Source organism: Salvelinus fontinalis, chromosome 10 (genome assembly GCF_029448725.1).
Source record: "Salvelinus fontinalis isolate EN_2023a chromosome 10, ASM2944872v1, whole genome shotgun sequence".
Lineage (NCBI taxonomy): Eukaryota > Metazoa > Chordata > Actinopteri > Salmoniformes > Salmonidae > Salvelinus > Salvelinus fontinalis.
In genome coordinates, this window is record NC_074674.1 from 6,255,855 (window position 1) to 6,281,827 (window position 25,973).

General features: G+C 47.2%; 1 protein-coding gene across 1 annotated transcript in view; it reads left to right on the top strand.

The window, feature by feature from the left end:
* Nucleotides 1-251: 251 nt before the first annotated feature.
* LOC129863509 (uncharacterized) overlaps nucleotides 252-25,973 on the top strand; it is a 184,315-nt gene continuing 158,593 nt past the window's right edge. The window contains exon 1 of the mRNA XM_055935552.1: nucleotides 252-583. The gene's annotated coding sequence lies outside the window, so the exon portion shown is untranslated. The remainder of the gene's footprint in view (nucleotides 584-25,973) is intronic.

Below are 25,973 nucleotides of genomic sequence, written 5' to 3' on the forward strand. Positions count from 1 at the left end.
GTGATATGCCTATGTGCTAACTCCCTCAACACCGTAAGGGGCTTAATACAGTTGTATCCCAGCCCCTAGGGTGTACTCTGGTCAAGCCCATGGTGTATTCAACAGAGTCCCTAAAGAAATCCACTTGAGCTATTAATGATGTTGCACTGCCTAGGGGTTCCACTAGATGTCAACCATCAATAGAAATTATAATGAGACTTCTATGATGTTGTGGGAGAGAATGAGAGCAGAATCAGTCAGGTGTCCATCAAGCAGCCATTTCCTGATCATGCTTTTTCTTCTTGGAAGCCACTGACGTTCCATTGCTCACGAAGAGAACAAAGAATACTCCGGTTGGAACTTTATTGAAGCTATATGTTAAAAACATCCTAATGATTGATTCAGGACTTAGTTTGAAATGTTTCTTCGACCGGTAATATCACATTTTGAAGTTTTTGTCCGATATAAAGCTGACCAGAATTAGCGTTTGGACATGTTTACCAAACGTGCTAACAATTGGACATAAATAACAGATTTTTTCGAACAAAACAAACATTTATTGTGGACCTGGGATTCCTGGTGTGCTTTCTGATGTAGATCAAAGGTAAGGGAATATTTATCATATATTTTATTGTTTATGGTGACGCCATCTTTGCAGCTGTGGTATTTTACTTTAGAGCGCCGTCTCAGATTATAGCGTGCATTTCTTTTTCCGTAAAGTTTTTTTGAAATCTGACACAGCGGTTGCATTAAGGAGAGGTATATCTATAATTCAATGTGTATAACTTGTATTATCATCTATATTTATGATGAGTATTTATGTTGAAACGATGGGCTATGCAAAGTCACTTGATGTTTTTGCAACTAGTGAATCTAGTCGCCTCAATGTAAACTCTGATTTTTTGATATAAATATGAATTTAATCAAACAAAACATGCATTATTGTGTAACATGAAGTCCTATGAGTGTCATCTGATGAAAATAATCAAAGGTTAGTGATTATTTTTATCTCTTCTGGTTTTTGACGCTATCTATGGCTGGAAAAAATGGCTATGCTTATTGTGGTTTGGTGGTGACCCAACATAATCGTTTGTAGTGCTTTCACTGAAAAGCCTATTTGAAATCGGACACTTTGGTGTGATTAACAACAAGATTACCTTTTAAAATTATATAAGACACATGAATGTCTGAGGAATTTTAATTATGAGATTTCTGTTGTTTTGAATTTGGCGCCCTGCAATGGACTGGATGTTGTCATATCGGTCCCGTTACCGGGACTGCAGCCATAAGAAGTTTTAACTTCTTCAGGCTGCAGGGTGAATATTGAAAAAAATGGAAAATATGTGCACATTTTCAAACAGCCTCTTAAGAAATTTTTGATTTTACAATATGCATATATTTACTACTATTGGATAGATAACAGTCTATAGTTTCTAAAAACGTTTGAATTATTTCTCTAAGTGGAACAGAACTATTTTTACAGCCATTTTCCCAGACGAATTGAGATTTCCAAAATGCGATGTGTCTCTTTAAGACCTTGTCTATACAAGGTCATGACACTTAGGACCGTAGAAACACGTCATACGCCTTCATCTGGGTGTAATGCGGAAGTGAGAGTTGAAAGGAGTCGAATATCTCTTCCATGGACTGAATACCACATCTTCTTGTGAGACCTGCGCAGTTTAATTTTTTTTCCGGGCGCGAGGCAGAATCTGGACTCGGCTCCTGGAATCCGCTCGCTAAAGGTGAATATGACCTCTGCCTACGATATTATTTGATACATGTCACAATCATCCTAAAGTATGTTTTTTCAATATACTTTAATTATATTATTGCAATTTATTCTGGACTTTAGATGTCATGCGACGGAAGAATTTTTTGAAGAAAGACAGATTAGCGCCGCACGGCCGTTGTGCTTGCTAACCAAAGAGGGAAATATTTCGTTCTGGAACCCAACTAAAGACTTTACTGGACAATGGACCCCGTTACAACATTCTGATGGAAGATCAACAAAGATAAGGACCCAATTTGGGATGCTTTTTCATATATCTGTCAAACTGTGCTATGCTAGCGCTTGACTAGAATCAATGCTGCCGTATGCTAGCTAATGTTGTAAGCTAATATTACGATATATTGTGTTTTCGCTGTAAAACACTTCAAAAATCGGAAATATTGGCTCTATTCACACGATATTTGTCTTTCATTAGCTATCCACCATATGTTTTTCTGAAATGTTTTATGAGGTGTAATTAGTAGTTGACGTTGGTGTCTGTATTTTCTCTGGCTACTCCCGTCTGATTTCAGACTGTAGCAATGATGGGAGCAGTAATGTAAAACTGATTTATAGCTAAAATATGCACATTTAATGAACAAAACATAGATTTATTGTGTAACATGTTATAGGACTGTCATCTGAGGTAGTTTTTTCTAGGTTCTTTAGGTTGGTTTTAGGTTATTTAGGTTAGCTTGTGCATGCTACTTGAATCATAATTCATACATCATAATCATAATCATACGTGTCTGTCCACTTTTGTATTTGGTGGTGAGCTAACATAAATATATGTGGTGTTTTCTCTGTAAAACATTTAAAAATTCGGACATGTTGGCTGGATTGACAAGATGTTTATCTTTCAAATGCTGTATTGGACTTGTTAATGTGTGAAAGTTAAATATTTTTTTTAAATAGCTTTTGAATTTCGCGCCCTGCACATGAGCTGGATGTTGTCATATTTGTACCGACGTCGGGAGAGCCCGCCTAACAGGTTAAGACTTTGTGTTGATTACAGGGCTCCGGGCAGCCGAGCGGAAATGGAGGAAAACTCGCCTCCCTGCGGACCTGGCATCCTTTCACTCCCTCCTCTCTACATTTTCCTCTTCTCTCTCTGCTGCTAAAGCCACTTTCTACCACTCTAAATTCCAAGCATCTGCCTCTAACCCTAGGAAGCTCTTTGCCACCTTCTCCTCCCTCCTGAATCCTCCTCCCCCTCCCCCCCCCTCCTCCCTCTCTGCAGACGACTTCGTCAACCATTTTGAAAAGAAGGTCGACGACATCCGATCCTCGTTTGCTAAGTCAAACGACACCGCTGGTTCTGCTCACACTGCCCTACCCTGTGCCTTGACCTCTTTCTCTCCTCTCTCTCCAGATGAAATCTCGCGTCTTGTGACGGCCGGCCGCCCAACAACCTGCCCGCTTGACCCTATCCCCTCCTCTCTTCTCCAGACCATTTCCGGAGACCTTCTCCCTTACCTCACCTCGCTCATCAACTCATCCCTGACCGCTGGCTACGTCCCTTCCGTCTTCAAGAGAGCGAGAGTTGCACCCCTTCTGAAGAAACCTACACTCGATCCCTCCGATGTCAACAACTACAGACCAGTATCCCTTCTTTCTTTTCTCTCCAAAACTCTTGAACGTGCCGTCCTTGGCCAGCTCTCCTGCTATCTCTCTCAGAATGACCTTCTTGATCCAAATCAGTCAGGTTTCAAGACTAGTCACTCAACTGAGACTGCTCTTCTCTGTATCACGGAGGCGCTCCGCACTGCTAAAGCTAACTCTCTTTCCTCTGCTCTCATCCTTCTAGACCTATCGGCTGCCTTCGATACTGTGAACCATCAGATCCTCCTCTCCACCCTCTCCGAGTTGGGCATCTCCGGCGCGGCCCACGCTTGGATTGCGTCCTACCTGACAGGTCGCTCCTACCAGGTGGCGTGGCGAGAATCTGTCTCCTCACCACGCGCTCTCACCACTGGTGTCCCCCAGGGCTCTGTTCTAGGCCCTCTCCTATTCTCGCTATACACCAAGTCACTTGGCTCTGTCATAACCTCACATGGTCTCTCCTATCATTGCTATGCAGACGACACACAACTAATCTTCTCCTTTCCCCCTTCTGATGACCAGGTGGCGAATCGCATCTCTGCATGTCTGGCAGACATATCAGTGTGGATGACGGATCACCACCTCAAGCTGAACCTCGGCAAGACGGAGCTGCTCTTCCTCCCGGGGAAGGACTGCCCGTTCCATGATCTCGCCATCACGGTTGACAACTCCATTGTGTCCTCCTCCCAGAGCGCTAAGAACCTTGGCGTGATCCTGGACAACACCCTGTCGTTCTCAACTAACATCAAGGCGGTGGCCCGTTCCTGTAGGTTCATGCTCTACAACATCCGCAGAGTACGACCCTGCCTCACACAGGAAGCGGCGCAGGTCCTAATCCAGGCACTTGTCATCTCCCGTCTGGATTACTGCAACTCGCTGTTGGCTGGGCTCCCTGCCTGTGCCATCAAACCCCTACAACTCATCCAGAACGCCGCAGCCCGTCTGGTGTTCAACCTTCCCAAGTTCTCTCACGTCACCCCGCTCCTCCGCTCTCTCCACTGGCTTCCAGTTGAAGCTCGCATCCGCTACAAGACCATGGTGCTTGCCTACGGAGCTGTGAGGGGAACGGCACCTCAGTACCTTCAGGCTCTGATCAGGCCCTACACCCAAACAAGGGCACTGCGTTCATCCACCTCTGGCCTGCTCGCCTCCCTACCACTGAGGAAGTACAGTTCCCGCTCAGCCCAGTCAAAACTGTTCGCTGCTCTGGCACCCCAATGGTGGAACAAACTCCCTCACGACGCCAGGACAGCGGAGTCAATCACCACCTTCCGGAGACACCTGAAACCCCACCTCTTCAAGGAATACCTAGGATAGGATAAAGCAATCCTTCTGCCCCCCCCCCCCCCCCTTAAAAGATTTAGATGCACTATTGTAAAGTGGTTGTTCCACTGGATGTCATTAGGTGAATGCACCAATTTGTAAGTCGCTCTGGATAAGAGCGTCTGCTAAATGACTTAAATGTAAATGTAAATTGAACAAGAAGACTGTTCTGGACTTGCATCCCATACCCCGTATACAGGAAATACTTGGTGGTTTGGGAGGAAACTCATGATTTACAGTTTTAGATCAAGGAAAGGCATACCACCAAGGCTTTGTGGGAAAAGAGTCCAGACAATACACTGCCTTCAGCACTCCTTGGGCCTTGTATGAATGTAACATAATCCCCGTTGGTTTATCAAACAGTCCCTCTGCCTACCAACGAAGCATGGAGGAATGTTTAGAGGGTATTAGAGATAGAATCTGTATACCATATTCAGACGATGTGTTTATTTTTAGTCAGTCATTTGAACAACATGTGGAAGATGTCCGTCAGGTACTCAGGCAGCAAAATAAATGGGGTATTAAACTCAGGGCTGATAAGTGTGACCTATTAAAGAGTGAGGTCTGTTATTCAGGAAAAATCATTTCTGCTTAGGGTTACAGAATGGTTGTTAAAGAAATTGTAGCAGTGCAAGAACTGGTAAACAGGCCACCAACAAACGTGAGAGCTGAGGAAACTACTGGGGTTTCTAGGGTACTATAGGGGTTATGTACAGAACTTTTCACAACATGCTAAATGTCTCTATGACTTACTAGCAGTGAAGTCAGAGACCCCAGCATCCGGGAAGTGAAAGACCAAGATAACTATGTAGTCGGGACAGGCTCTGCCCTACCAGAAAGTTATATTGGAGGATGCTCACCAGAGCGCATCAGAACAATAACCCACCTGTGCTTACTTACCTAGATTTCAATTACCTTTTATCTTGCACTTTGATGTCTCTGAAGAAGGATTGGGAGATGGTGGCAAACGACAAAGTGGCAAACTGAGGGTCATTGGATATGTCTCTTCACCCTGACACAAGCCGAGAGCAACTATCACCCTGACACAAGCCGAGAGCAACTATCACCCTGACACAAGCCGAGAGCAACTATCACCCTGACACAAGCCGAGAGCAACTATCACCCTGACACAAGCCGAGAGCAACTATCACCCTGACACAAGCAGAGAGCAACTATCACCCTGACACAAGCCGAGAGCAACTATCACCCTGACACAAGCCGAGAGCAACTATCACCCTGACACAAGCCGAGAGCAACTATCACCCTGACACAAGCCGAGAGCAACTATCACCCTGACACAAGCCGAGAGCAACTATCACCCTGACACAAGCCGAGAGCAACTATCACCCTAACACAAGCCGAGAGCAACTATCACCCTGACACAAGCCGAGAGCAACTATCACCCTGACACAAGCCGAGAGCAGCTATCACCCTGACACAAGCCGAGAGAAACTACACTCGAGGAAACTGGAATTCTTGCCCCTTAAATGGGTGGTGACTGAGCGGCTCCAAGATTATCCCTTTTATGCTCCCTCTGTATTTATTAGGGATCCCCATTACTCTTCCTGGGGTCCAAACACACCAAAGCAACCACGTTACATATAAAACAGTGAACTGTGTTTGTACTGAATGAGATAAAGATAAAACAGTACATCATATAACATCACTACACCACCACATTATCCACAACACTAAATGTTCAATACCACCATACAACAAAATCACAATGTGTGCGTATGCATGCGTCTGTACCTTTGTTCTATAAGGTGTATTTTTTACCTGCTTTTTAAATCTGATTCTACTGCTTGCATCAGTTCTACTGCTTCCACCTGATGTGGAATAGAGTTCCATGTAGTCATGGCTCTATGTAGTCTGTGACAGTGTACAGTGATAATAACCTCTTGACATATTTACTAACTACAGCAAAACTGGATGCCACCGGTCGTCGCTGGGTGGCAGAGTTGTCTGACTTCAATCTCACACTGAAGTATCGTCCTGGAAAGGTAAACACTGACACAGAATTTCTGTCACGTTCTCCTTTGCATGTTGAACATTATATGGAAGAATGCACAGAGAAACACTCACCTGAGACAGTAAAAACTCAATAATGTTCAGGCACAACATCATTACTGTGTAATGTGGATATCCACGGTCACGCTAAGGCCATCAGTGCAAGAGGAGCTGTCAAGGTGTGGGGGGGAAGAGTTACAGGCCGACTGTCTCCACTCCATCTCATGCAGGCTCAGTTAAATGATGCAGCTGTATGGAAGGTCTTGGAACTGACAAGGACTAAGCCAACACCAACAGAATGTCAACAGGAGTCATACGAAGTCAAACAGTTACTGCAAGAGTGGAACAGGCTCCATGTCTCACCAGATGGATCATTACAAAGGACAACAGAAAAAAAAACACAAGTTGTGGTACCAAGTCAGTACAGAACACTAATTTACAAGTACTTACACAGTGAAATGGTCCATCCCGGAACAGAAAGAGTGTTGAACTTAGCACGAGAATGCTTTTATTGGCCGTGCATGCAACATGACATTAACTGTATCTCTAAAGTGTGAAAGTGTATCAAACAAGAGAAACCCAGTGTAATAACTAGGGCCCCATTGCAACATGTAGGGACTAGAGCTCCTTTCCAGATGATTCCAATTGATTATGTGCATTAGGAGAAAAGCAGAGGGGCTTTGAGTACATTTGAGTTATTTTACATAACTTCACAACATTTGCACAAGCCTATCCCACCATAAATAAGTCAGGGAAAACTGCAGTAAAAAAGCTTTGAGGACTTTTTCAAAGTTCGCCTTTGTGTAAAAAAATCCATCACAATCAGGGAAGAGTGTTATTCAGAACCTTGCAGAACTGTACAGGAATATCCAATTCCAGAACTTTTTTTGAAACCTTTATTTAACAAGGCAAGTCAGTTAAGAACAAATTCTTATTTTCAATGACCTATGAAAAGTGGGTTAACTGCCTTGTTCAGGGGCAGAATGACAGATTTTTACCTTGTCAGCTCGGGGATTCAATCTTGCAACCTTTCGGTTACTAGTCCAACGCTCTAACCACTAGGCTACCCTGCCACCCAGATATCATTCACAAAGGGAATCCAGTGGAGACATTTAACCTACACTATTGTCAATTTTGCACACACTACATGAAGAGAAAAAAGGCCAACTGAGGTGATTATCTAAAAAACGTAATTCATGCATATAATTGTACCACCAGTGATGCTACTGGGTTCTCACCGTATTTCCTGTTATTCAGAAGGGCTCCACTGCTACCTAGATAAGTGAGGAATTATCAGATAATAGTGAGGAACAGGGTCAGACTGATAGAAACTTCACTGTGAAGGAGTTCCAGCCTGTCCTCAGGGAGACTCCGGAGAGGACAGGGGTAAATATGGAAACAGCTGGGGGCTCAGAGACTCAATCATCCCATGATGAAATGGACACTGATTCATTGGGTTCACCAAATACCTTGCCCCACTGTTCAGCCAGGCAAAAGGGGCCCAGAGACATCCTAACCTATAACACTTTGGGGCTGCCAAGCTGTTATCAGGATACAAACTAGATTATTTATATATTTTTTACCTTTAACAATCACAGTGTGATAATGTTTAGTGGGGGTTGCATCTTTGCCCATTATTACATACGCTTGTTGGAGGAGGGAACGCAACACCCTTCTACATCTCAACTCCCCATGGAGTGAACAAGTATGTGATCGTAGGTGCGGGGAAGGACAACAGAGGCAGAGAAAAATACTGTTTACAGGAAATGTATTATTCCTTAACACGGTAGTGTGGGGAAAGGGGGCTGGACGGAACCAAAGAAAAAGTACAAATTAAGAGTCCCCTCTCCTACCTTACCTGCCTTCCCACTTCTTACCTAACCTTTAGCACCATCTGGCGTGCTAACCAACATACAAGGGGTGGTCGGCCCAGGTCTTACCGAGTGTGCATGGACAGATTAAATACTACGGGTTATGTATGCCTGCAGACCTCTTGCCCGAACACTCCCAAGGTACGTTCGCCCCCCCCCCCTGTGAACAAATGAAACAGAATAATGACTAATACTTAGTCTACAATTTCTATAACCAAAAACACTAAGTCCTATTGGTATACACGTACCTCGGAAGGAGCGGCTACCAAATAGTATCCACAAAACTTTTACTGACCACCACAACAATCAACACAGGACATAAAAAAAATATTTATTTTCCTTGGGGAAGGAACACTGGCTTTAACAAGCTGGAAAAGGAGTTGGTAATTGCAGAGACAGCTGTATCCCCTGACGAGAGGGAGGGGTCAGAGCTCCAATCTGCGATGGGGCCGACCAATTAGCTGCTTAGAATTTCCTGAAATACACACACATACAAACCTACAACAACACAGAAACTGGAGAACGTAACACCCATGTAGGTAGACTGGACATGTCTATATATGTAACGGTCCTGACCTGTTTTATGTTGTTTTTGTATGTGTTTTTGGTCAGGGCGTGTGTTTTGGGTGGGCAGTCTATGTTTTGTATTTCTAGGTTGGTTTTTGTGTTCGGCCTGGTATGATTCTCAATTAGAGACAGGTGTGTATCGTTTGTCTCTAATTGAGAGTCATACTAAGGCAGCCAGGGTTTCACTGGGGTTTTGTGGGTGTTTGTTCCTGTGTCCTCACAGGACGGTTGAAGGTTAGTCACATTTTGTTGTTTTGTAGTTTTGTAGTGTCTTGTTTGCTGTTGTCATTAAAAGATGGCTTATTTCCCTCAATCCGCATCTTGGTCCTATCCATGCTCCTTCTCGTCTAAGGGGGAGAACAACATTGACTGCCTTTACAGAAACACCCACCACAACAGGACCAAGCGGATTGAGGAGAGAGAAAAGGAACTACAGCAATGGGGAAAAGAGGAATGGACTTGGGAGGAGATTCTGGACGGAGAAGGACCCTGGGCAGAGCCAGAGGAGTGTCGCCGCCCCAAAGCGGAGCTGGAGGCAGCAAAAGCGGAGAGGAGGTTTTATGAGGCAAAAGCAAGGCAGAGCGGCTGGAAGCCCGAGAGGCTCACCCAAAAATTTCTTGGGGGGGGGGGCTAAAGGGGAGTGTGGTGAAGCCGGGTTGGATACCTGAGCCAACTCCCCGGGCTTGCCGTGGAGTAAGAGGGCGTCGTACTGGTCAGACACCGTGTTATGCGGTAAAGCGCACGGTGTCCCCAGTACGCGTGCTTAGCCCAGTGCGGGCTATTCCACCTTGCCGCACTGGGAGGGCTAGGTTGGGCATCGAGCCGAGTGCCATGAAGCCGGCCCAACGTATCTGGTCTCCAGTACGTCTCCTCGGGCCGGCGTACATGGCACCAGCCTTACAGGTGGTGTCCCCGGTTCGCCTGCATAGCCCAGTGCGGGCTATTCCACCTCGCCGCACTGGCAGGGCTACGGGGACCATTCAACCTGGTAAGGTTGGGGAGGCTCGGTGCTCAAGAGCACGTGTCCTCCTTCACGGTCCGGTATATCCGGCGCCACCTTCCCACCCCAGCTCAGTACCACCAGTGCCTACACCACGCACCAGGCTTCCAGTGCATCTCCAGAGCCCTGTTCCTCTTCCACGCACTCTCCCTATGGTGCGTGTCTCCAGCCCGGTACCTCCAGTTCCGGTACCACGCACCAGGCCTAGAGTGCGCCACGAGAGTCCAGTGTGCCCAGTTCCTGTTCCCCGCACTCGCCCTGAGGTGCGTGCCCTCAGCCCGGTACCTCCAGTTCCGGTACCACGCACCAGGCCTATAGTGCGTCTCAGCCGGCCAGAGTCTGCCGTCTGCCTAGCGCCAGAGCCGTCCTGCCATGACCATCCGGAGCCGTCCTGCCATGACCAGCCGGAGCCGTCCTGCCATGACCAGCCGGAGCCGTCCTGCCATGACCAGCCGGAGCCGTCCTGCCATGACCAGCCGGAGCCGTCCTGCCATGACCAGCCGGAGCCGTCCTGCCATGACCTGCCGGAGCCGTCCTGCCATGACCTGCCGGAGCCGTCCTGCCATGACCTGCCGGAGCCGTCCAGCCAGGACCTGCCGGAGTCCCTCAGCCAGGACCTGCCGGAGTCCCTCAGCCAGGACCTGCCGGAGTCCCTCAGCCAGGACCTGCCGGAGTCCCTCAGCCCGGACCTGCCGGAGTCCCTCAGCCCGGACCTGCCGGAGTCCCTCAGCCCGGACCTGCCGGAGTCCCTCAGCCCGGACCTGCCGGAGTCCCTCAGCCCGGACCTGCCGGAGTCCCTCAGCCCGGACCTGCCGGAGTCCCTCAGCCCGGACCTGCCGGAGTCCCTCAGCCCGGACCTGCCGGAGTCCCTCAGCCCGGACCTGCCGGAGTCCCTCAGCCCGGACCTGCCGGAGTCCCTCAGCCCGGACCTGCCGGAGTCCCTCAGCCCGGACCTGCCGGAGTCCCTCAGCCAGGACCTGCCGGAGTCCCTCAGCCAGGACCTGCCGGAGTCCCTCAGCCAGGACCTGCCGGAGTCCCTCAGCCAGGACCTGCCGGAGTCCCTCAGCCAGGACCTGCCGGAGTCCCTCAGCCAGGACCTGCCGGAGTCCCTCAGCCAGGACCTGCCGGAGTCCCTCAGCCAGGACCTGCCGGAGTCCCTCAGCCAGGACCTGCCGGAGTCCCTCAGCCAGGACCTGCCGGAGTCCCTCAGCCAGGACCTGCCGGAGTCCCTCAGCCAGGACCTGCCGGAGTCCCTTATCCCGGTGCTGCCCCTTATCCCGGTGCTTCCTCTTATCCCGGTGCTGCCCCTTCATTTAGGTGGTGTTAGTGGGAGGGTGGTCATTGGGAGGGGGATAAAGAAGCGGGGATTGATTATGGTGGGGTGGGGACCTCGCCCTCAGCCTGAGCCACCACCGTGGTCAACTGCCCACCCAGACCCTCCCCTGGACTTTGTGCTGGTGCGCCCGGCGTTCGCACCTTGAGGGGGGGGTTCTGTAACGGTCCTGACCTGTTTTATGTTGTTTTTGTATGTGTTTTTGGTCAGGGCGTGTGTTTTGGGTGGGCAGTCTATGTTTTGTATTTCTAGGTTGGTTTTTGTGTTCGGCCTGGTATGATTCTCAATTAGAGACAGGTGTGTATCGTTTGTCTCTAATTGAGAGTCATACTAAGGCAGCCAGGGTTTCACTGGGGTTTTGTGGGTGTTTGTTCCTGTGTCCTCACAGGACGGTTGAAGGTTAGTCACATTTTGTTGTTTTGTAGTTTTGTAGTGTCTTGTTTGCTGTTGTCATTAAAAGATGGCTTATTTCCCTCAATCCGCATCTTGGTCCTATCCATGCTCCTTCTCGTCTAAGGGGGAGAACAACATTGACTGCCTTTACAGAAACACCCACCACAACAGGACCAAGCGGATTGAGGAGAGAGAAAAGGAACTACAGCAATGGGGAAAAGAGGAATGGACTTGGGAGGAGATTCTGGACGGAGAAGGACCCTGGGCAGAGCCAGAGGAGTGTCGCCGCCCCAAAGCGGAGCTGGAGGCAGCAAAAGCGGAGAGGAGGTTTTATGAGGCAAAAGCAAGGCAGAGCGGCTGGAAGCCCGAGAGGCTCACCCAAAAATTTCTTGGGGGGGGGGGGGCTAAAGGGGAGTGTGGTGAAGCCGGGTTGGATACCTGAGCCAACTCCCCGGGCTTGCCGTGGAGTAAGAGGGCGTCGTACTGGTCAGACACCGTGTTATGCGGTAAAGCGCACGGTGTCCCCAGTACGCGTGCTTAGCCCAGTGCGGGCTATTCCACCTTGCCGCACTGGGAGGGCTAGGTTGGGCATCGAGCCGAGTGCCATGAAGCCGGCCCAACGTATCTGGTCTCCAGTACGTCTCCTCGGGCCGGCGTACATGGCACCAGCCTTACAGGTGGTGTCCCCGGTTCGCCTGCATAGCCCAGTGCGGGCTATTCCACCTCGCCGCACTGGCAGGGCTACGGGGACCATTCAACCTGGTAAGGTTGGGGAGGCTCGGTGCTCAAGAGCACGTGTCCTCCTTCACGGTCCGGTATATCCGGCGCCACCTTCCCACCCCAGCTCAGTACCACCAGTGCCTACACCACGCACCAGGCTTCCAGTGCATCTCCAGAGCCCTGTTCCTCTTCCACGCACTCTCCCTATGGTGCGTGTCTCCAGCCCGGTACCTCCAGTTCCGGTACCACGCACCAGGCCTAGAGTGCGCCACGAGAGTCCAGTGTGCCCAGTTCCTGTTCCCCGCACTCGCCCTGAGGTGCGTGCCCTCAGCCCGGTACCTCCAGTTCCGGTACCACGCACCAGGCCTATAGTGCGTCTCAGCCGGCCAGAGTCTGCCGTCTGCCTAGCGCCAGAGCCGTCCTGCCATGACCAGCCGGAGCCGTCCTGCCATGGCCAGCCGGAGCCGTCCTGCCATGACCAGCCGGAGCCGTCCTGCCATGACCAGCCGGAGCCGTCCTGCCATGACCAGCCGGAGCCGTCCTGCCATGACCAGCCGGAGCCGTCCTGCCATGACCAGCCGGAGCCGTCCTGCCATGACCTGCCGGAGCCGTCCTGCCATGACCTGCCGGAGCCGTCCTGCCATGACCTGCCGGAGCCGTCCTGCCATGACCTGCCGGAGCCGTCCAGCCAGGACCTGCCGGAGTCCCTCAGCCAGGACCTGCCGGAGTCCCTCAGCCAGGACCTGCCGGAGTCCCTCAGCCAGGACCTGCCGGAGTCCCTCAGCCCGGACCTGCCGGAGTCCCTCAGCCCGGACCTGCCGGAGTCCCTCAGCCCGGACCTGCCGGAGTCCCTCAGCCCGGACCTGCCGGAGTCCCTCAGCCCGGACCTGCCGGAGTCCCTCAGCCCGGACCTGCCGGAGTCCCTCAGCCCGGACCTGCCGGAGTCCCTCAGCCCGGACCTGCCGGAGTCCCTCAGCCCGGACCTGCCGGAGTCCCTCAGCCCGGACCTGCCGGAGTCCCTCAGCCCGGACCTGCCGGAGTCCCTCAGCCCGGACCTGCCGGAGTCCCTCAGCCCGGACCTGCCGGAGTCCCTCAGCCCGGACCTGCCGGAGTCCCTCAGCCCGGACCTGCCGGAGTCCCTCAGCCAGGACCTGCCGCCCCTTATCCCGGTGCTTCCTCTTATCCCGGTGCTGCCCCTTCATTTAGGTGGTGTTAGTGGGAGGGTGGTCATTGGGAGGGGGATAAAGAAGCGGGGATTGATTATGGTGGGGTGGGGACCTCGCCCTCAGCCTGAGCCACCACCGTGGTCAACTGCCCACCCAGACCCTCCCCTGGACTTTGTGCTGGTGCGCCCGGCGTTCGCACCTTGAGGGGGGGGTTCTGTAACGGTCCTGACCTGTTTTATGTTGTTTTTGTATGTGTTTTTGGTCAGGGCGTGTGTTTTGGGTGGGCAGTCTATGTTTTGTATTTCTAGGTTGGTTTTTGTGTTCGGCCTGGTATGATTCTCAATTAGAGACAGGTGTGTATCGTTTGTCTCTAATTGAGAGTCATACTAAGGCAGCCAGGGTTTCACTGGGGTTGTGTGGGTGTTTGTTCCTGTGTCCTCACAGGACGGTTGAAGGTTAGTCACATTTTGTTGTTTTGTAGTGTCTTGTTTGCTGTTGTCATTAAAAGATGGCTTATTTCCCTCAATCCGCATCTTGGTCCTATCCATGCTCCTTCTCGTCTAAGGGGGAGAACAACATTGACTGCCTTTACAATATAGTTATATGGGTGGTAGTCCAGTATTCTCAGGTGTTCTCATGACCAGTATTCGGGTGAAGCCCATGGGAAATAAAGAGGGCAATTTTAAGTCGACTGGGGAGAGGAAGAAAAACAAATATAAAAATGTTGTAAACTGCTGTTACATCGTGCTGACATGATTAACATTCAAGTAAACAGTACCTTTCACATTGGAGTTTATATTGTAAGCTCATAGAAAGGGTAACAAATGCAGTACATGAATATTACTAATAACATTAAAAGTCCAGTCAGAAATAACAAGTAATAGTAATAGTAACATAAATATGTACATAATAGATTATAATGTGACTAATACAATTTGTTTTGATTTGATATATACATAGAAACATATGTATAAACATACATAGAAACATATATACAAAGAAACGTATGTATTAACATATAGACATAGAAACATAAGTATTCAGACCCATTGACTTTTTCCCCATTTTGTTTCGTTACAGCCTTATTCTAAAATGTATTAAATAGCTTTTTTCATCATCAATCTACACACCATATCTCATAATGAAGAAGTACATGAAGAAGTCATCTGATACAGCAATCCATCCCTCTCGTTCTTGGTCAAATAACCCTTACACAGCCTGGTGTGTTAGGTCATTGTCCTGTTGAAAAACAAATGATTGTCCCACTAAGCGCAAACCAGATGGAATGGCGTATCGCTGCAGAATGCTGCGGTAGCCATGCTGGTTAAGTGTGCCTTGAAATCTAAATGAATCACAGACAGTGTCACAAGAAAAGCACCCCCACCCCATCACACATCCTCCTCCATGCTTCACGGTAGGAACCACGAATGCGGAGATCATCCGTTCACCTACTCTGCGTCTCACAAAGACACGGTTGGAACCAAACATCTCAAATTTGGACTCATCAGACCAAAGGACAGATTTCCACTGGTCTTAATGTCCATGAAGGCCTGATTCACACAGTCTCCTCTGAACAGTTGATGTTGAGATGTCAGGTCTTAAAGTAATGATGGACTTTAGTTTCTCTTTGCTTATTTGAGCTGTTCTTACCATAATATGGACTTGGTCTTTTACCAAATAGGGCTATCTTCTGTATACCAACCCTACCTTGTCACAAAACAAGTGATTGGCTCAAACACATTAAGTAGGAAAGAAATTCTACAAATTAACTTTTAACAAGGCACAACTGCTAATTGAAATGCATTCCAGGTGACTATCTCATGAAGCTGGATGAGAGAATGCCAAGAGTGTGCATAGCTGTCATGAAGGCAGGGTGGCTACTTTGAAGAATCAAAAATATAAAATATATTCTTATATGTTTAACACTTTTTTGGTTACTACATGATTCCATATGTGTTATTTCATCGTTTTGATTTCTTCACTAGTATATATATATATATATATATATATATATACATAGAAACATATATGCATAGAATCATATAAACAATATATAGTTGTTACCTATACTCACTGGCCTGTTTATTAGGTACACACATTTAGTACAGAGTTGGACCCCCCTTTGTCTCCAAAACAACCTGAATTATTTGGCCATTCTTCAAGTTGTCGGAAATGTTCCACAGGGATGTTGGTCCACGCTGACGAGATGGCATCAATGAGAGTTGGAAGAAGAGGATGAGATTGACCCTCAGCCAGCCCCAAGACCAGCGCGTCAGCAGCCAGCCCTAGAACCAGCCTGTAAGCAACCAGCTCATTTGCAGCCTGCAGGAGGAGAAATATGGATATAAAAATTGTGAAATTGAATGATCTTCTTGCACAAGGAATGAGCCACCCCGCATGGCTGCCAGTGTGATAAGGATGCAACCATAGCCGACGCGGATGGTGGTTACTCATGTGCAGGACATAAAGTATTTTTTTAACTGTTCATACCAGACACCATCCAGAAAATCATTCTGGACTGCACCAATTTGGAGGGAAGGCGTGTTTTTGGAAAGAGATGGAAGGAGATGGACCAAACTCATTTACATGCACACTTTTGGGATCTTATCCTTGCTGGTGTTTTCAGATCCAATTGGGAATCCACAGAATCCCTGTGGGATTCAGAAACTGGCAGATAACTTTTCCGTGCAACAATGTCTCTGGAAAACTTCCACATTATTTTGAGGATTATGCGCTTCGAGAACCAAGTCAATAAAAATAGAGGCACAACGTTGCTTAGAATCAAGGGCAATGGTGACATCATTGAGGTCCTTTAGGTTTGAAGTGACACATCCATAACCTGAGCGGAAACCAGATTGCATACCAGAGAGAATACCATAGACATCAAGAAAGCCAGTCAGTTGATTATTGACATGTTTTTCCAACACTTCTAGCAAAATAAAAATAGGCCTATAACAGTTAGGATCTGGTTGATCTCCCCTTTAAATAAAGGATGAACCGTGGCTGCCTTCCAAGCAATGGGCACCTCCCCAGAAAGGAGAGACAGGTTAACCTGTTGAGGCTGGGGGCGCTGTTGTCACTATTTATGGTAATCGTGTAATTTTTTAAACGGCTTCCTACAAAATTCTTGATCGTACAATATGCATATTATTATTATTATTGGATAGAAAACAGTCTATAGTTTCTATAGGAGTTGAAATTTTGTCTCTAAGTGGAACAGAACCCATTCTACAGCAATTTCCCTGACATGGAGTCAGATTTCAGAAATGTTGGCCCCTGATCTGGAGTCAGTTAAAAGGCCACTGTTATTGCTATGAGTATACGGACACTGCTTACGTCTTCCCCTGGATGCCTTTACGTGATGACGATTTGAATGGGGTCGATTGCGCGTTCACAGGCACTATAAATTAAAAAACCCTGTAGCTAGTAAGTCTTTTGGAGCTGCGTTATGCGCGTGGAGGACACCGACCCGCACCTGTTCCAAGCATTAGTGTTGGGAGTAATCTTTCTCCGGTCATGTTAAGACTCGTTATAGGATTTAAAAACATCATAAGGTAGTTAATTTAAAGCGTTTTATAGCAATTTATATCCGTTTAGTGCGATTTTGGGACATTTATTTCTGAAACGCTGTGAATCGCTGGGCACGCTTCCAGTTCATGCTGAACGCAGTTGGCATTTCCACATGGCAAGAGGACAGCTTTCCACCAAAAGACGATTAGACCCAAGAAAGGATCCTTTGCCCAAGATACTGATGGAAGAACAGCTCAAAGTAGGACATTTTTATTATGATAAATCGTGTTTCTGTCGAAAAATGTTAGTGGCTTAGGACGCCATGTTTTTTGACGTAGCTTCGCTTGGCGCAAACTGTATTGAAAAGTAAGGATAATTTAAAAAATGTAATTCCGCGATTGTATTAAGAATTAAATTGTCTATCAATCGCTGTCCACCCTATATTTTTTAGTCACGTTTATGAGTATTTATGTATACGAGTAGATCACTGTCTAATGTGGCGCACGGACATTTTCTCACCAGCTGGGCTACTTTCCCCATTGTCTAACCATGATTTTGGTGGCTAAATATGCACATTTTCGAACAAACTGTCATGTTTTGTCTTTGATCATCTTGTCTTGTCCCTGTGCTTCCCTCTGCTGGTCTTATTAGGTTCTTTCCCTCTTTCTATTCCTCTCTCTCCTCCTCCCTCTTTCCCTCTCCCGCTCTCTCTCTCTATCGTTCCGTTCTTGCTCCCAGCTGTTTCTCATTCTCCTAACGACCTCATTTAGTCTTTCACACCTGTCCCCTATTTTGCCCTCTGATTAGAGTCCCTATTTCTCCCTCTGTTTTCCGCTTCTGTCTTTGTCGGATTCTTGTTTGAGGTTTGCTGTTCTGTGTCCTTGTTGCGCCCTGTCGTGTTTTTTGCCTTTGTCAGATGCTGCGTGTGAGCAGGTGTCTATGTCAGCTACGGTCTGTGTCCTCCTGAAGCGACCTGCAGTCTGTGGTCGCGTCTCCAGTCGTTCCTCTCTACTGACAAGAGGTTTTCAGTTTCCTGTGTTGGAATTTCCTTTGAGAAGATCCAGGAGAATCATTGTTTGTTTAAGAATGGAATAAAGACTCTGTTTCTATTACGTCGCTTTTGGGTCCTCCTTCATCAGCATAACAGAAGAATCCGACCAAGAATGGACCCAGCGACTACGGATTCTCTCAACACTGCCGTCAAGATCCAGGGGGCAATGCTCGGCAGACACGAGCAGGAATTGTCTGCTGCTCGTCATGCCGTTGAGACCCTGGCCGCTCAGGTCTCCGATCTCTCAGGACAGTTTCAGAGTCTTCGTCTCGTACCACCAGCTACTTCCTGGTCTTCCGAGTCTCCGGAACCTAGGGTTAATAATCCACCATGTTACTCTGGGCAGCCCACTGAGTGTCGCTCCTTTCTCACCCAGTGTGATATTGTGTTCTCTCTCCAGCCCAACACATACTCTGGAGAGAGAGCTCGGATCGCTTACGTCATATCTCTCCTTACTGGTCGGGCTCGGAAGTGGGGCACAGCTATCTGGGAGGCAAGGGCTGAGTGTTCTAACGTTTATCAGAACTTTAAGGAGGAGATGATACGGGTCTTTGATCGTTCAGTTTTTGGGAAGGAGGCTTCCAGGGGTCTGGCTTCCCTATGTCAAGGTGATCGATCCATAACGGATTACTCTATAGAGTTTCGTACTCTTGCTGCATCCAGTGACTGGAACGAGCCGGCGTTGCTCGCTCGTTTTCTGGAGGGACTCCACGCTGAGGTTAAGGATGAGATTCTCTCCCGGGAGGTTCCTTCCAGCGTGGACTCTTTGATTGCACTCGCCATCCGCATAGAACGACGGGTAGATCTTCGTCACCGAGCTCGTGGAAGAGAGCTCGCGTTAACGGGGTTTCCTTTCTCCGCATCTCTACCATCTTCTCTCATCGGCTCAGAGACTGAACCCATGCAGCTGGGAGGTATTCACATCTCGACTAAGGAGAGGGAACGGAGAATCACCAACCGCCTTTGCTTCTATTGCGGTGCTGCTGGACATTTTGTCATGTCATGTCCAGTTAAAGGCCAGAGCTCATCAGTAAGCGGAGGGCTACTGGTGAGCGCTACTACTCAGGTCTCTCCATCAAGATCCTGTACTACCTTGTCGGTCCATCTACGCTGGACCGGGTCGGCTGCTTCCTGCAGTGCCTTGATAGACTCTGGGGCTGAGGGTTGTTTTATGGACGAAGCATGGGCTCGGAAACATGACATTCCTCTCAGAGAGTTAGGGAGGCTCACACCCATGTTCGCCTTAGATGGTAGTCCTCTCCCCAGTATCAGATGTGAGACACTACCTTTAACCCTCACAGTATCTGGTAACCACAGTGAGACCATTTTTTTTTTGATTTTTCGTTCACCTGTTACACCTGTTGTTTTGGGTCATCCCTGGTTAGTATGTCATAATCCTTCTATTAAGTGGTCTAGTAATTCTATCCTATCCTGGAACGTTTCTTGTCATGTGAAGTGTTTAATGTCTGCTATCCCTCCTGTTTCTTCTGTCCCCTCTACTCAGGAGGAACCTGGTGATGTGACAGGAGTACCGGAGGAATATCATGATCTACGCACGGTCTTCAGTCGGTCCAGAGCCAACTCTCTTCCTCCTCACCGGTCGTATGATTGTTGTATTGATCTCCTTCCGGGGACCACTCCCCCTCGGGGTAGACTATTCTCTCTGTCGGCTCCCGAACGTAAGGCTCTCGAGGATTATCTGTCTGCTGAAGGCATTCAGATGGATCCCGCTAAGGTCCAGGCTGTCAGCGATTGGCCCGTTCCTAAGTCACGTGTCGAGTTACAGCGTTTTCTCGGTTTCGCTAATTTCTATCGGCGTTTCATTCGTAATTTCGGTCAAGTGGCTGCCCCTCTCACAGCTCTGACTTCTGTCAAGTCTTGCTTTAAGTGGTCCGGTTCCGCCCAGGGAGCTTTTGATCTCCTCAAGAAGCGTTTTACATCCGCCCCTATCCTTGTTACTCCTGACGTCACTAAACAATTCATTGTCGAGGTTGACGCTTCAGAGGTGGGCGTGGGAGCCATTCTGTCCCAGCGCTTCCAGTCTGACGATAAGGTCCATCCTTGCTCTTACTTTTCTCATCGCTTGTCGCCATCGGAACGCAACTATGATGTGGGTAACCGCGAACTGCTCGCCATCCGCTTAGCCTTAGGCGAATGGCGACAGTGGTTGGAGGGGGCGACCGTTCCTTTTGTCGTTTGGACTGACCATAAGAACCTTGAGTACATCCGTTCTGCCAAACGACTTAATGCACGTCAAGCTCGTTGGGCATTGTTTTTCGCTCGTTTCGAGTTCGAGATTTCCTATCGTCCGGGAAATAAGGAAACCAAGCCTGATGCTTTATCCCGTCTCTTTAGTTCTCCTGTGGTTTCTACCGAACCCGAGGGGATTCTCCCTGAAGGGCGTGTTGTCGGGTTGACTGTCTGGGGAATTGAGAGACAGCTAAAGCAAGCACTCACACTGCGTCGCCGCGCGCTTGTCCTAGTAACCTTCTGTTCGTTCCTGTCTCTACTCGTCTGGCTGTTCTTCAGTGGGCTCATTCTGCCAAGTTAGCTGGCCACCCCGGCGTTCGGGGTACGCTTGCTTCTATTCGCCAGCGGTTTTGGTGGCCTACTCAGGAGCGGGACACGCGCCGTTTCGTGGCTGCTTGTTCGGACTGCGCGCAGACTAAGTCAGGTAACTCTCCTCCTGCCGGTCGTCTCAGACCGCTTCCCATTCCTTCTCGTTCATGGTCTCACATCGCCTTAGACTTTATTACCGGTCTGCCTTCGTCTGCGGGGAGGACTGTGAGATCCGCCAATAAACGTAGGATTAAGAGTCCTAGGTATTGTCGCGGTCAGAGAGTGTGGCTTTCCACTCGTAACCTTTCCCTTACGACAGTTTCTCGCAAGTTGACGCCGCGGTTCATTGGTCCGTTCCGTGTCTCTCAGGTCGTTAATCCTGTCGCTGTGCGACTGCTTCTTCCGCGACATCTTCGTCGCGTCCACCCTGTCTTCCATGTCTCTTGTGTCAAGCCTTTTCTTCGCGCCCCCGTTCGTCTTCCCTCCCCCCCTCCCGTCCTTGTCGAGGGCGCACCTATTTACAAGGAACGGAGGATCATGGACATGCGTTCTCAGGGACGTGGTCACCAGTACTTAGTGGATTGGGGGGGTTACGGTCCTGAGGAGAGGAGTTGGGTTCCATCTCGGGATGTGCTGGATCGTTCGTTGATTGATGATTTCCTTCGTTGCCGCCAGGGTTCCTCCTCGAGTGCGCCAGGAGGCGCTTGGTGAGTGGGGGGGTACTGTCATGTTTTGTCTTTGATCATCTTGTCTTGTCCCTGTGCTTCCCTCTGCTGGTCTTATTAGGTTCTTTCCCTCTTTCTATTCCTCTCTCTCCTCCTCCCTCTTTCCCTCTCCCGCTCTCTCTCTCTATCGTTCCGTTCTGATTAGAGTCCCTATTTCTCCCTCTGTTTTCCGCTTCTGTCTTTGTCGGATTCTTGTTTGAGGTTTGCTGTTCTGTGTCCTTGTTGCGCCCTGTCGTGTTTTTTGCCTTTGTCAGATGCTGCGTGTGAGCAGGTGTCTATGTCAGCTACGGTCTGTGTCCTCCTGAAGCGACCTGCAGTCTGTGGTCGCGTCTCCAGTCGTTCCTCTCTACTGACAAGAGGTTTTCAGTTTCCTGTGTTGGAATTTCCTTTGAGAAGATCCAGGAGAATCATTGTTTGTTTAAGAATGGAATAAAGACTCTGTTTCTATTACGTCGCTTTTGGGTCCTCCTTCATCAGCATAACACAAACTGTATATGCATGTTGTAATGTGATGTTACAGGGGTGTCATCTGAAGAATTCTGAGAAGGTTAGTGAAAAAAATAATATATTTTGGCGATGTTTACGTTATCGCTCACTTTGGCTAGAATTAATGCTGGGGTAATGTTTGCACATGTGCTATGCTAATATAACGATTTATTGTGTTTTCGCTGTAAGACACTTAGAAAATCTGAAATATTGTCTGTATTCACAGGATCTGTGTCTTTCGATTAGTGTATGCTGTGTATTTTTACGAAATGTTTGATGATTAGTAAGTAGGTAAACACGTTGCTCTATGTAGTTATTCTAGTCCATTTGTGACGGTGGGTGCAATTGTAACCTATGCCATCTACCTGAAATATGCACATTTTTCTAACAAAACCTATCCCATACCATAAATATGTTATCAGACTGTCATCTGATGAGTTTTTTTCTTGGTTAGGGGCTATAAATATCTTAGTTTAGCCGAATTGGTGATAGCTACTGGTGTTGGTGGACAAATAAAAGATGGTGGATTATGCTAATGTGTTTTTAGGTAATAGATTTACATCTTTACATATTGTGTCTTCCCTGTAAAACATTTTAAAAATCGGACATGTTGGCTGGATTCACAAGATCTGTGTCTTTCATTAGCTGTATTGGACTTTAATGTGTGAAAGTTAAATATTTAAAAAAAAAAAAAAATAATGAATTTCGCGGCTCTGCCTTTTCAGTGGGGGTGGGGGGGAGTGCCGCTAGCGGCACCCTCATCCTAGACAGGTTAAAAAGGTAAGATATAGGCTTGGCGATTATAGTGGCAGCAACCTTAAAGAAGAAAGGGTCTAAACCATCTGACCCAGGTGTTTTTTTGGGGTCAAGTTTCAGGAGCTCCTTTAGCACTTCGAACTCAGTGACTGCCTGCAGGGAGAAACTTTGTAGCGGGGCAGGCGAAAAAGAGGGAGAACCATCGGGGCTAGTCGCATTAGAAGGGGTGATTTAAAGAGCTCAGCCACGTGCTTCTTGTCAGTAACAACCACATCATCAACATTAAGTGACATTGGCAGCTGTGAGGAGGAGGGTTTATTCTCCAGGTCTTTAACTGTTTTCCAGAACTTCTTGGGGTTAGACCCAGAGAGAGAGAACTGCTCCTTAAAGTAACTAACTTTGGCCTTCCTGATAGCCTGAGTGCACTTATTTCTCATTTTCCTGAACGATAGCCAGTCAGCCTTAGTATGCGTGTGCCGAGCCTTTCGCCAAATGCAATTCTTGAGGTGGAGTAACTCTGCAAGATCACGGTCGAACCAGGGTCTGAACCTGTTTTAATTCTAATTTTCTTTATTGGTGCATGTTTGTTAACAATACCATTGAAAATATCAAAAAAGAAGGTCCAAGTGTCTTCGACAGTGGGGATCAAGCTGATTCTATACCATTTTGTAGAGGCCAGTTCATGAAGGAAGGCTTGCTCATTAAAGTTTTTTAGCAAGCAACTATGACAAATCAGGACAGGTCGTTTCACTGAGCAGCCATTAAGAACACAGGCTGTAAAACTGTGATCACTAAGGTCATTACAGAAAACACCAGACTGATACCTATAATGATTATATGTGAGGATAACATCAAGGCTTGTGCCCCATTCGCCCAACCCACAGAACCAGCAGCTCCAATACCAGAAGTAAGCGTGCGTGATGTTGTTGCATGTGTGTGTCTGACTCTCCTACCTTGGTCTGCTGTAAATATACATGTGAGTGAGATGTGTCTGACTCTCCTACCTTGGTCTGCTGTAAATATACATGTGAGTGAGATGTTAGTAAAATTCCTGATCTAAGTAATTTCATCATTCTAGATTGCAGCCGGAAGCAATAAGAAGAAGCGTTTCGATGTGTGTGGACCCAAGAAGGAAAGGAAGACACAGTACACATGCATCAAGTGCAAGAAATACATTTGCAACACACACACACACAGTAAAACTCTGTCTCTCATGTGGTGTGTAGACCGGCCTTCATTTGTGTGCAATGGGGCTCGTTTATTATTTCATTAAAATAGTGTATGTAAAATGTGTCCTTCCAATTTGTTCAGTTCAAAGCAATAAACATGAATAGTGATGAAAACCTTGTTTCATTTATATTTGTTCAAGATAAACATGATTTATTCCACCCATGTCTTGATTATAATATATATACATTTCTATTTTAACAAATAGTGCTTTCACTGATAAATGTGATCTATCAGAGGTAAATGACAAATATTAACCATGTATAATGTCCATATTGCTTGTAATTGATATAAGTCAACATCTAAGTATTTTTACGTAAATTATTATGGCTGTATTGTTTTAAAAACTCCATAACATTGGGTGATTAACAAAGATGTGAACACCACACAAGGGTTAAGTAATATGGTAGGTAATGCCTAACAATGTTAAGTGGAATGAAATATATTGTTTTTCAAGCAGGCACAGTATACTTGTGGTTTTCTGTTCACACTAGACATGCACTGCTTACAAAAGTGTCAAAGTCTGTTTGTCACCCTGACAAACATGCAAATTGTCTTCTCTACAAGCCTGTCTTTCTTTTGTTGAGTATCACTACATTATGATCAGTTCACGTTAATTCACTCAGTATTTATGGTAGTGCTCATGTGAGACTTCTGCTAAATGTCACTCGTCTTGTGCAGCCTGAAGAGAAATGGATCCTGTGATTACTATAGTTCTGGTGGTGACAGTAGCAGCAGCAGTATAAGGTGAGACATGATATTACACAGAGGCCTAGACAAGCCTTAATAAGACACTAACAATGATCCTAATAGTTGAACATGTTCTTCTAATCCAATTTTACATTTACGTGCTTCATTATAGCTCCCAAATGTACACAAAATAATTATAATCAGTCCATATGTGTAAGAGTGGGTCCGCTAATAACAAGTGTTAAAGAAACAATCAAAACTGAGATAGATCAAATATTTGCCTTGCATGAATGTGATTATATTGTATTGTGCTTTTTGTTATTTTTTTCCTCTTGAATGCACCTTCAAACTTACATTTATGAAACAGAGACATACACTTACATACTGACCTAAGATCATTGCTCCACAGTTAGTGCCATGGTCTGTAATCTCTCTCACAAGAATGGAACTCCTCAATGCTATGGGGCTTTGGGGGAATCTTTGTCCTTACACCTGGCTGCAGACAGCAGTAATGAAGAAATCACATTGAAGAAAGGTAAAAACGTATTCTGCAATTCAAAACTGGAGAAGACTGGAGCTCTAAATTGCATCAGGATTATGTGAATCGTTCTGAGTTCTTTAACAATGGAACATTCAGACTGGACAGAGTTATAGAGGAAGACTGTGGAGATTACCAATTGGAAACATATAATTCAGAGGGAACAGTGTTGCACAAAGTCAACATGCTATTTGAGATACAAGGTACAGAATTGTTTTATTTTTTAGTTAGGCCCAAATACTTCCTGCATCCTTTTCTTGGTGAGAGGGATTTCTGAAAGGTCACCATGATGTCAGTACTTCAATCGGTTTGTACTGTAGGACAGAAGTAGAGCAGAAGTAGTACAACCCATAGAGAGTATATTGTTACATCATACAGTACTTTAGATATAATGTTTGGATGAATCAGAGTTAGGGTATTTGAGTGATCGCTTGTGTTTGAGACTGTTCTCTCTGCTACCGTACGGCAAGCGGAACCAGAGCGCCTAGTCTGTGACCAAAAGCCAACTGAAAAGCTTCTAACCCCAAGCCTTAAGACTGCTGAACATTTAGTCAAATGGCTACCCAGGAAATTTAAATTATTATTATTTATTTATCTGAATTGTTTTGCACTGTCTCTATGCACTCAGTAGACTCTACCCACACACTCACACATACTACACTGACACTCCAACACACACACATGCATAGACGCACA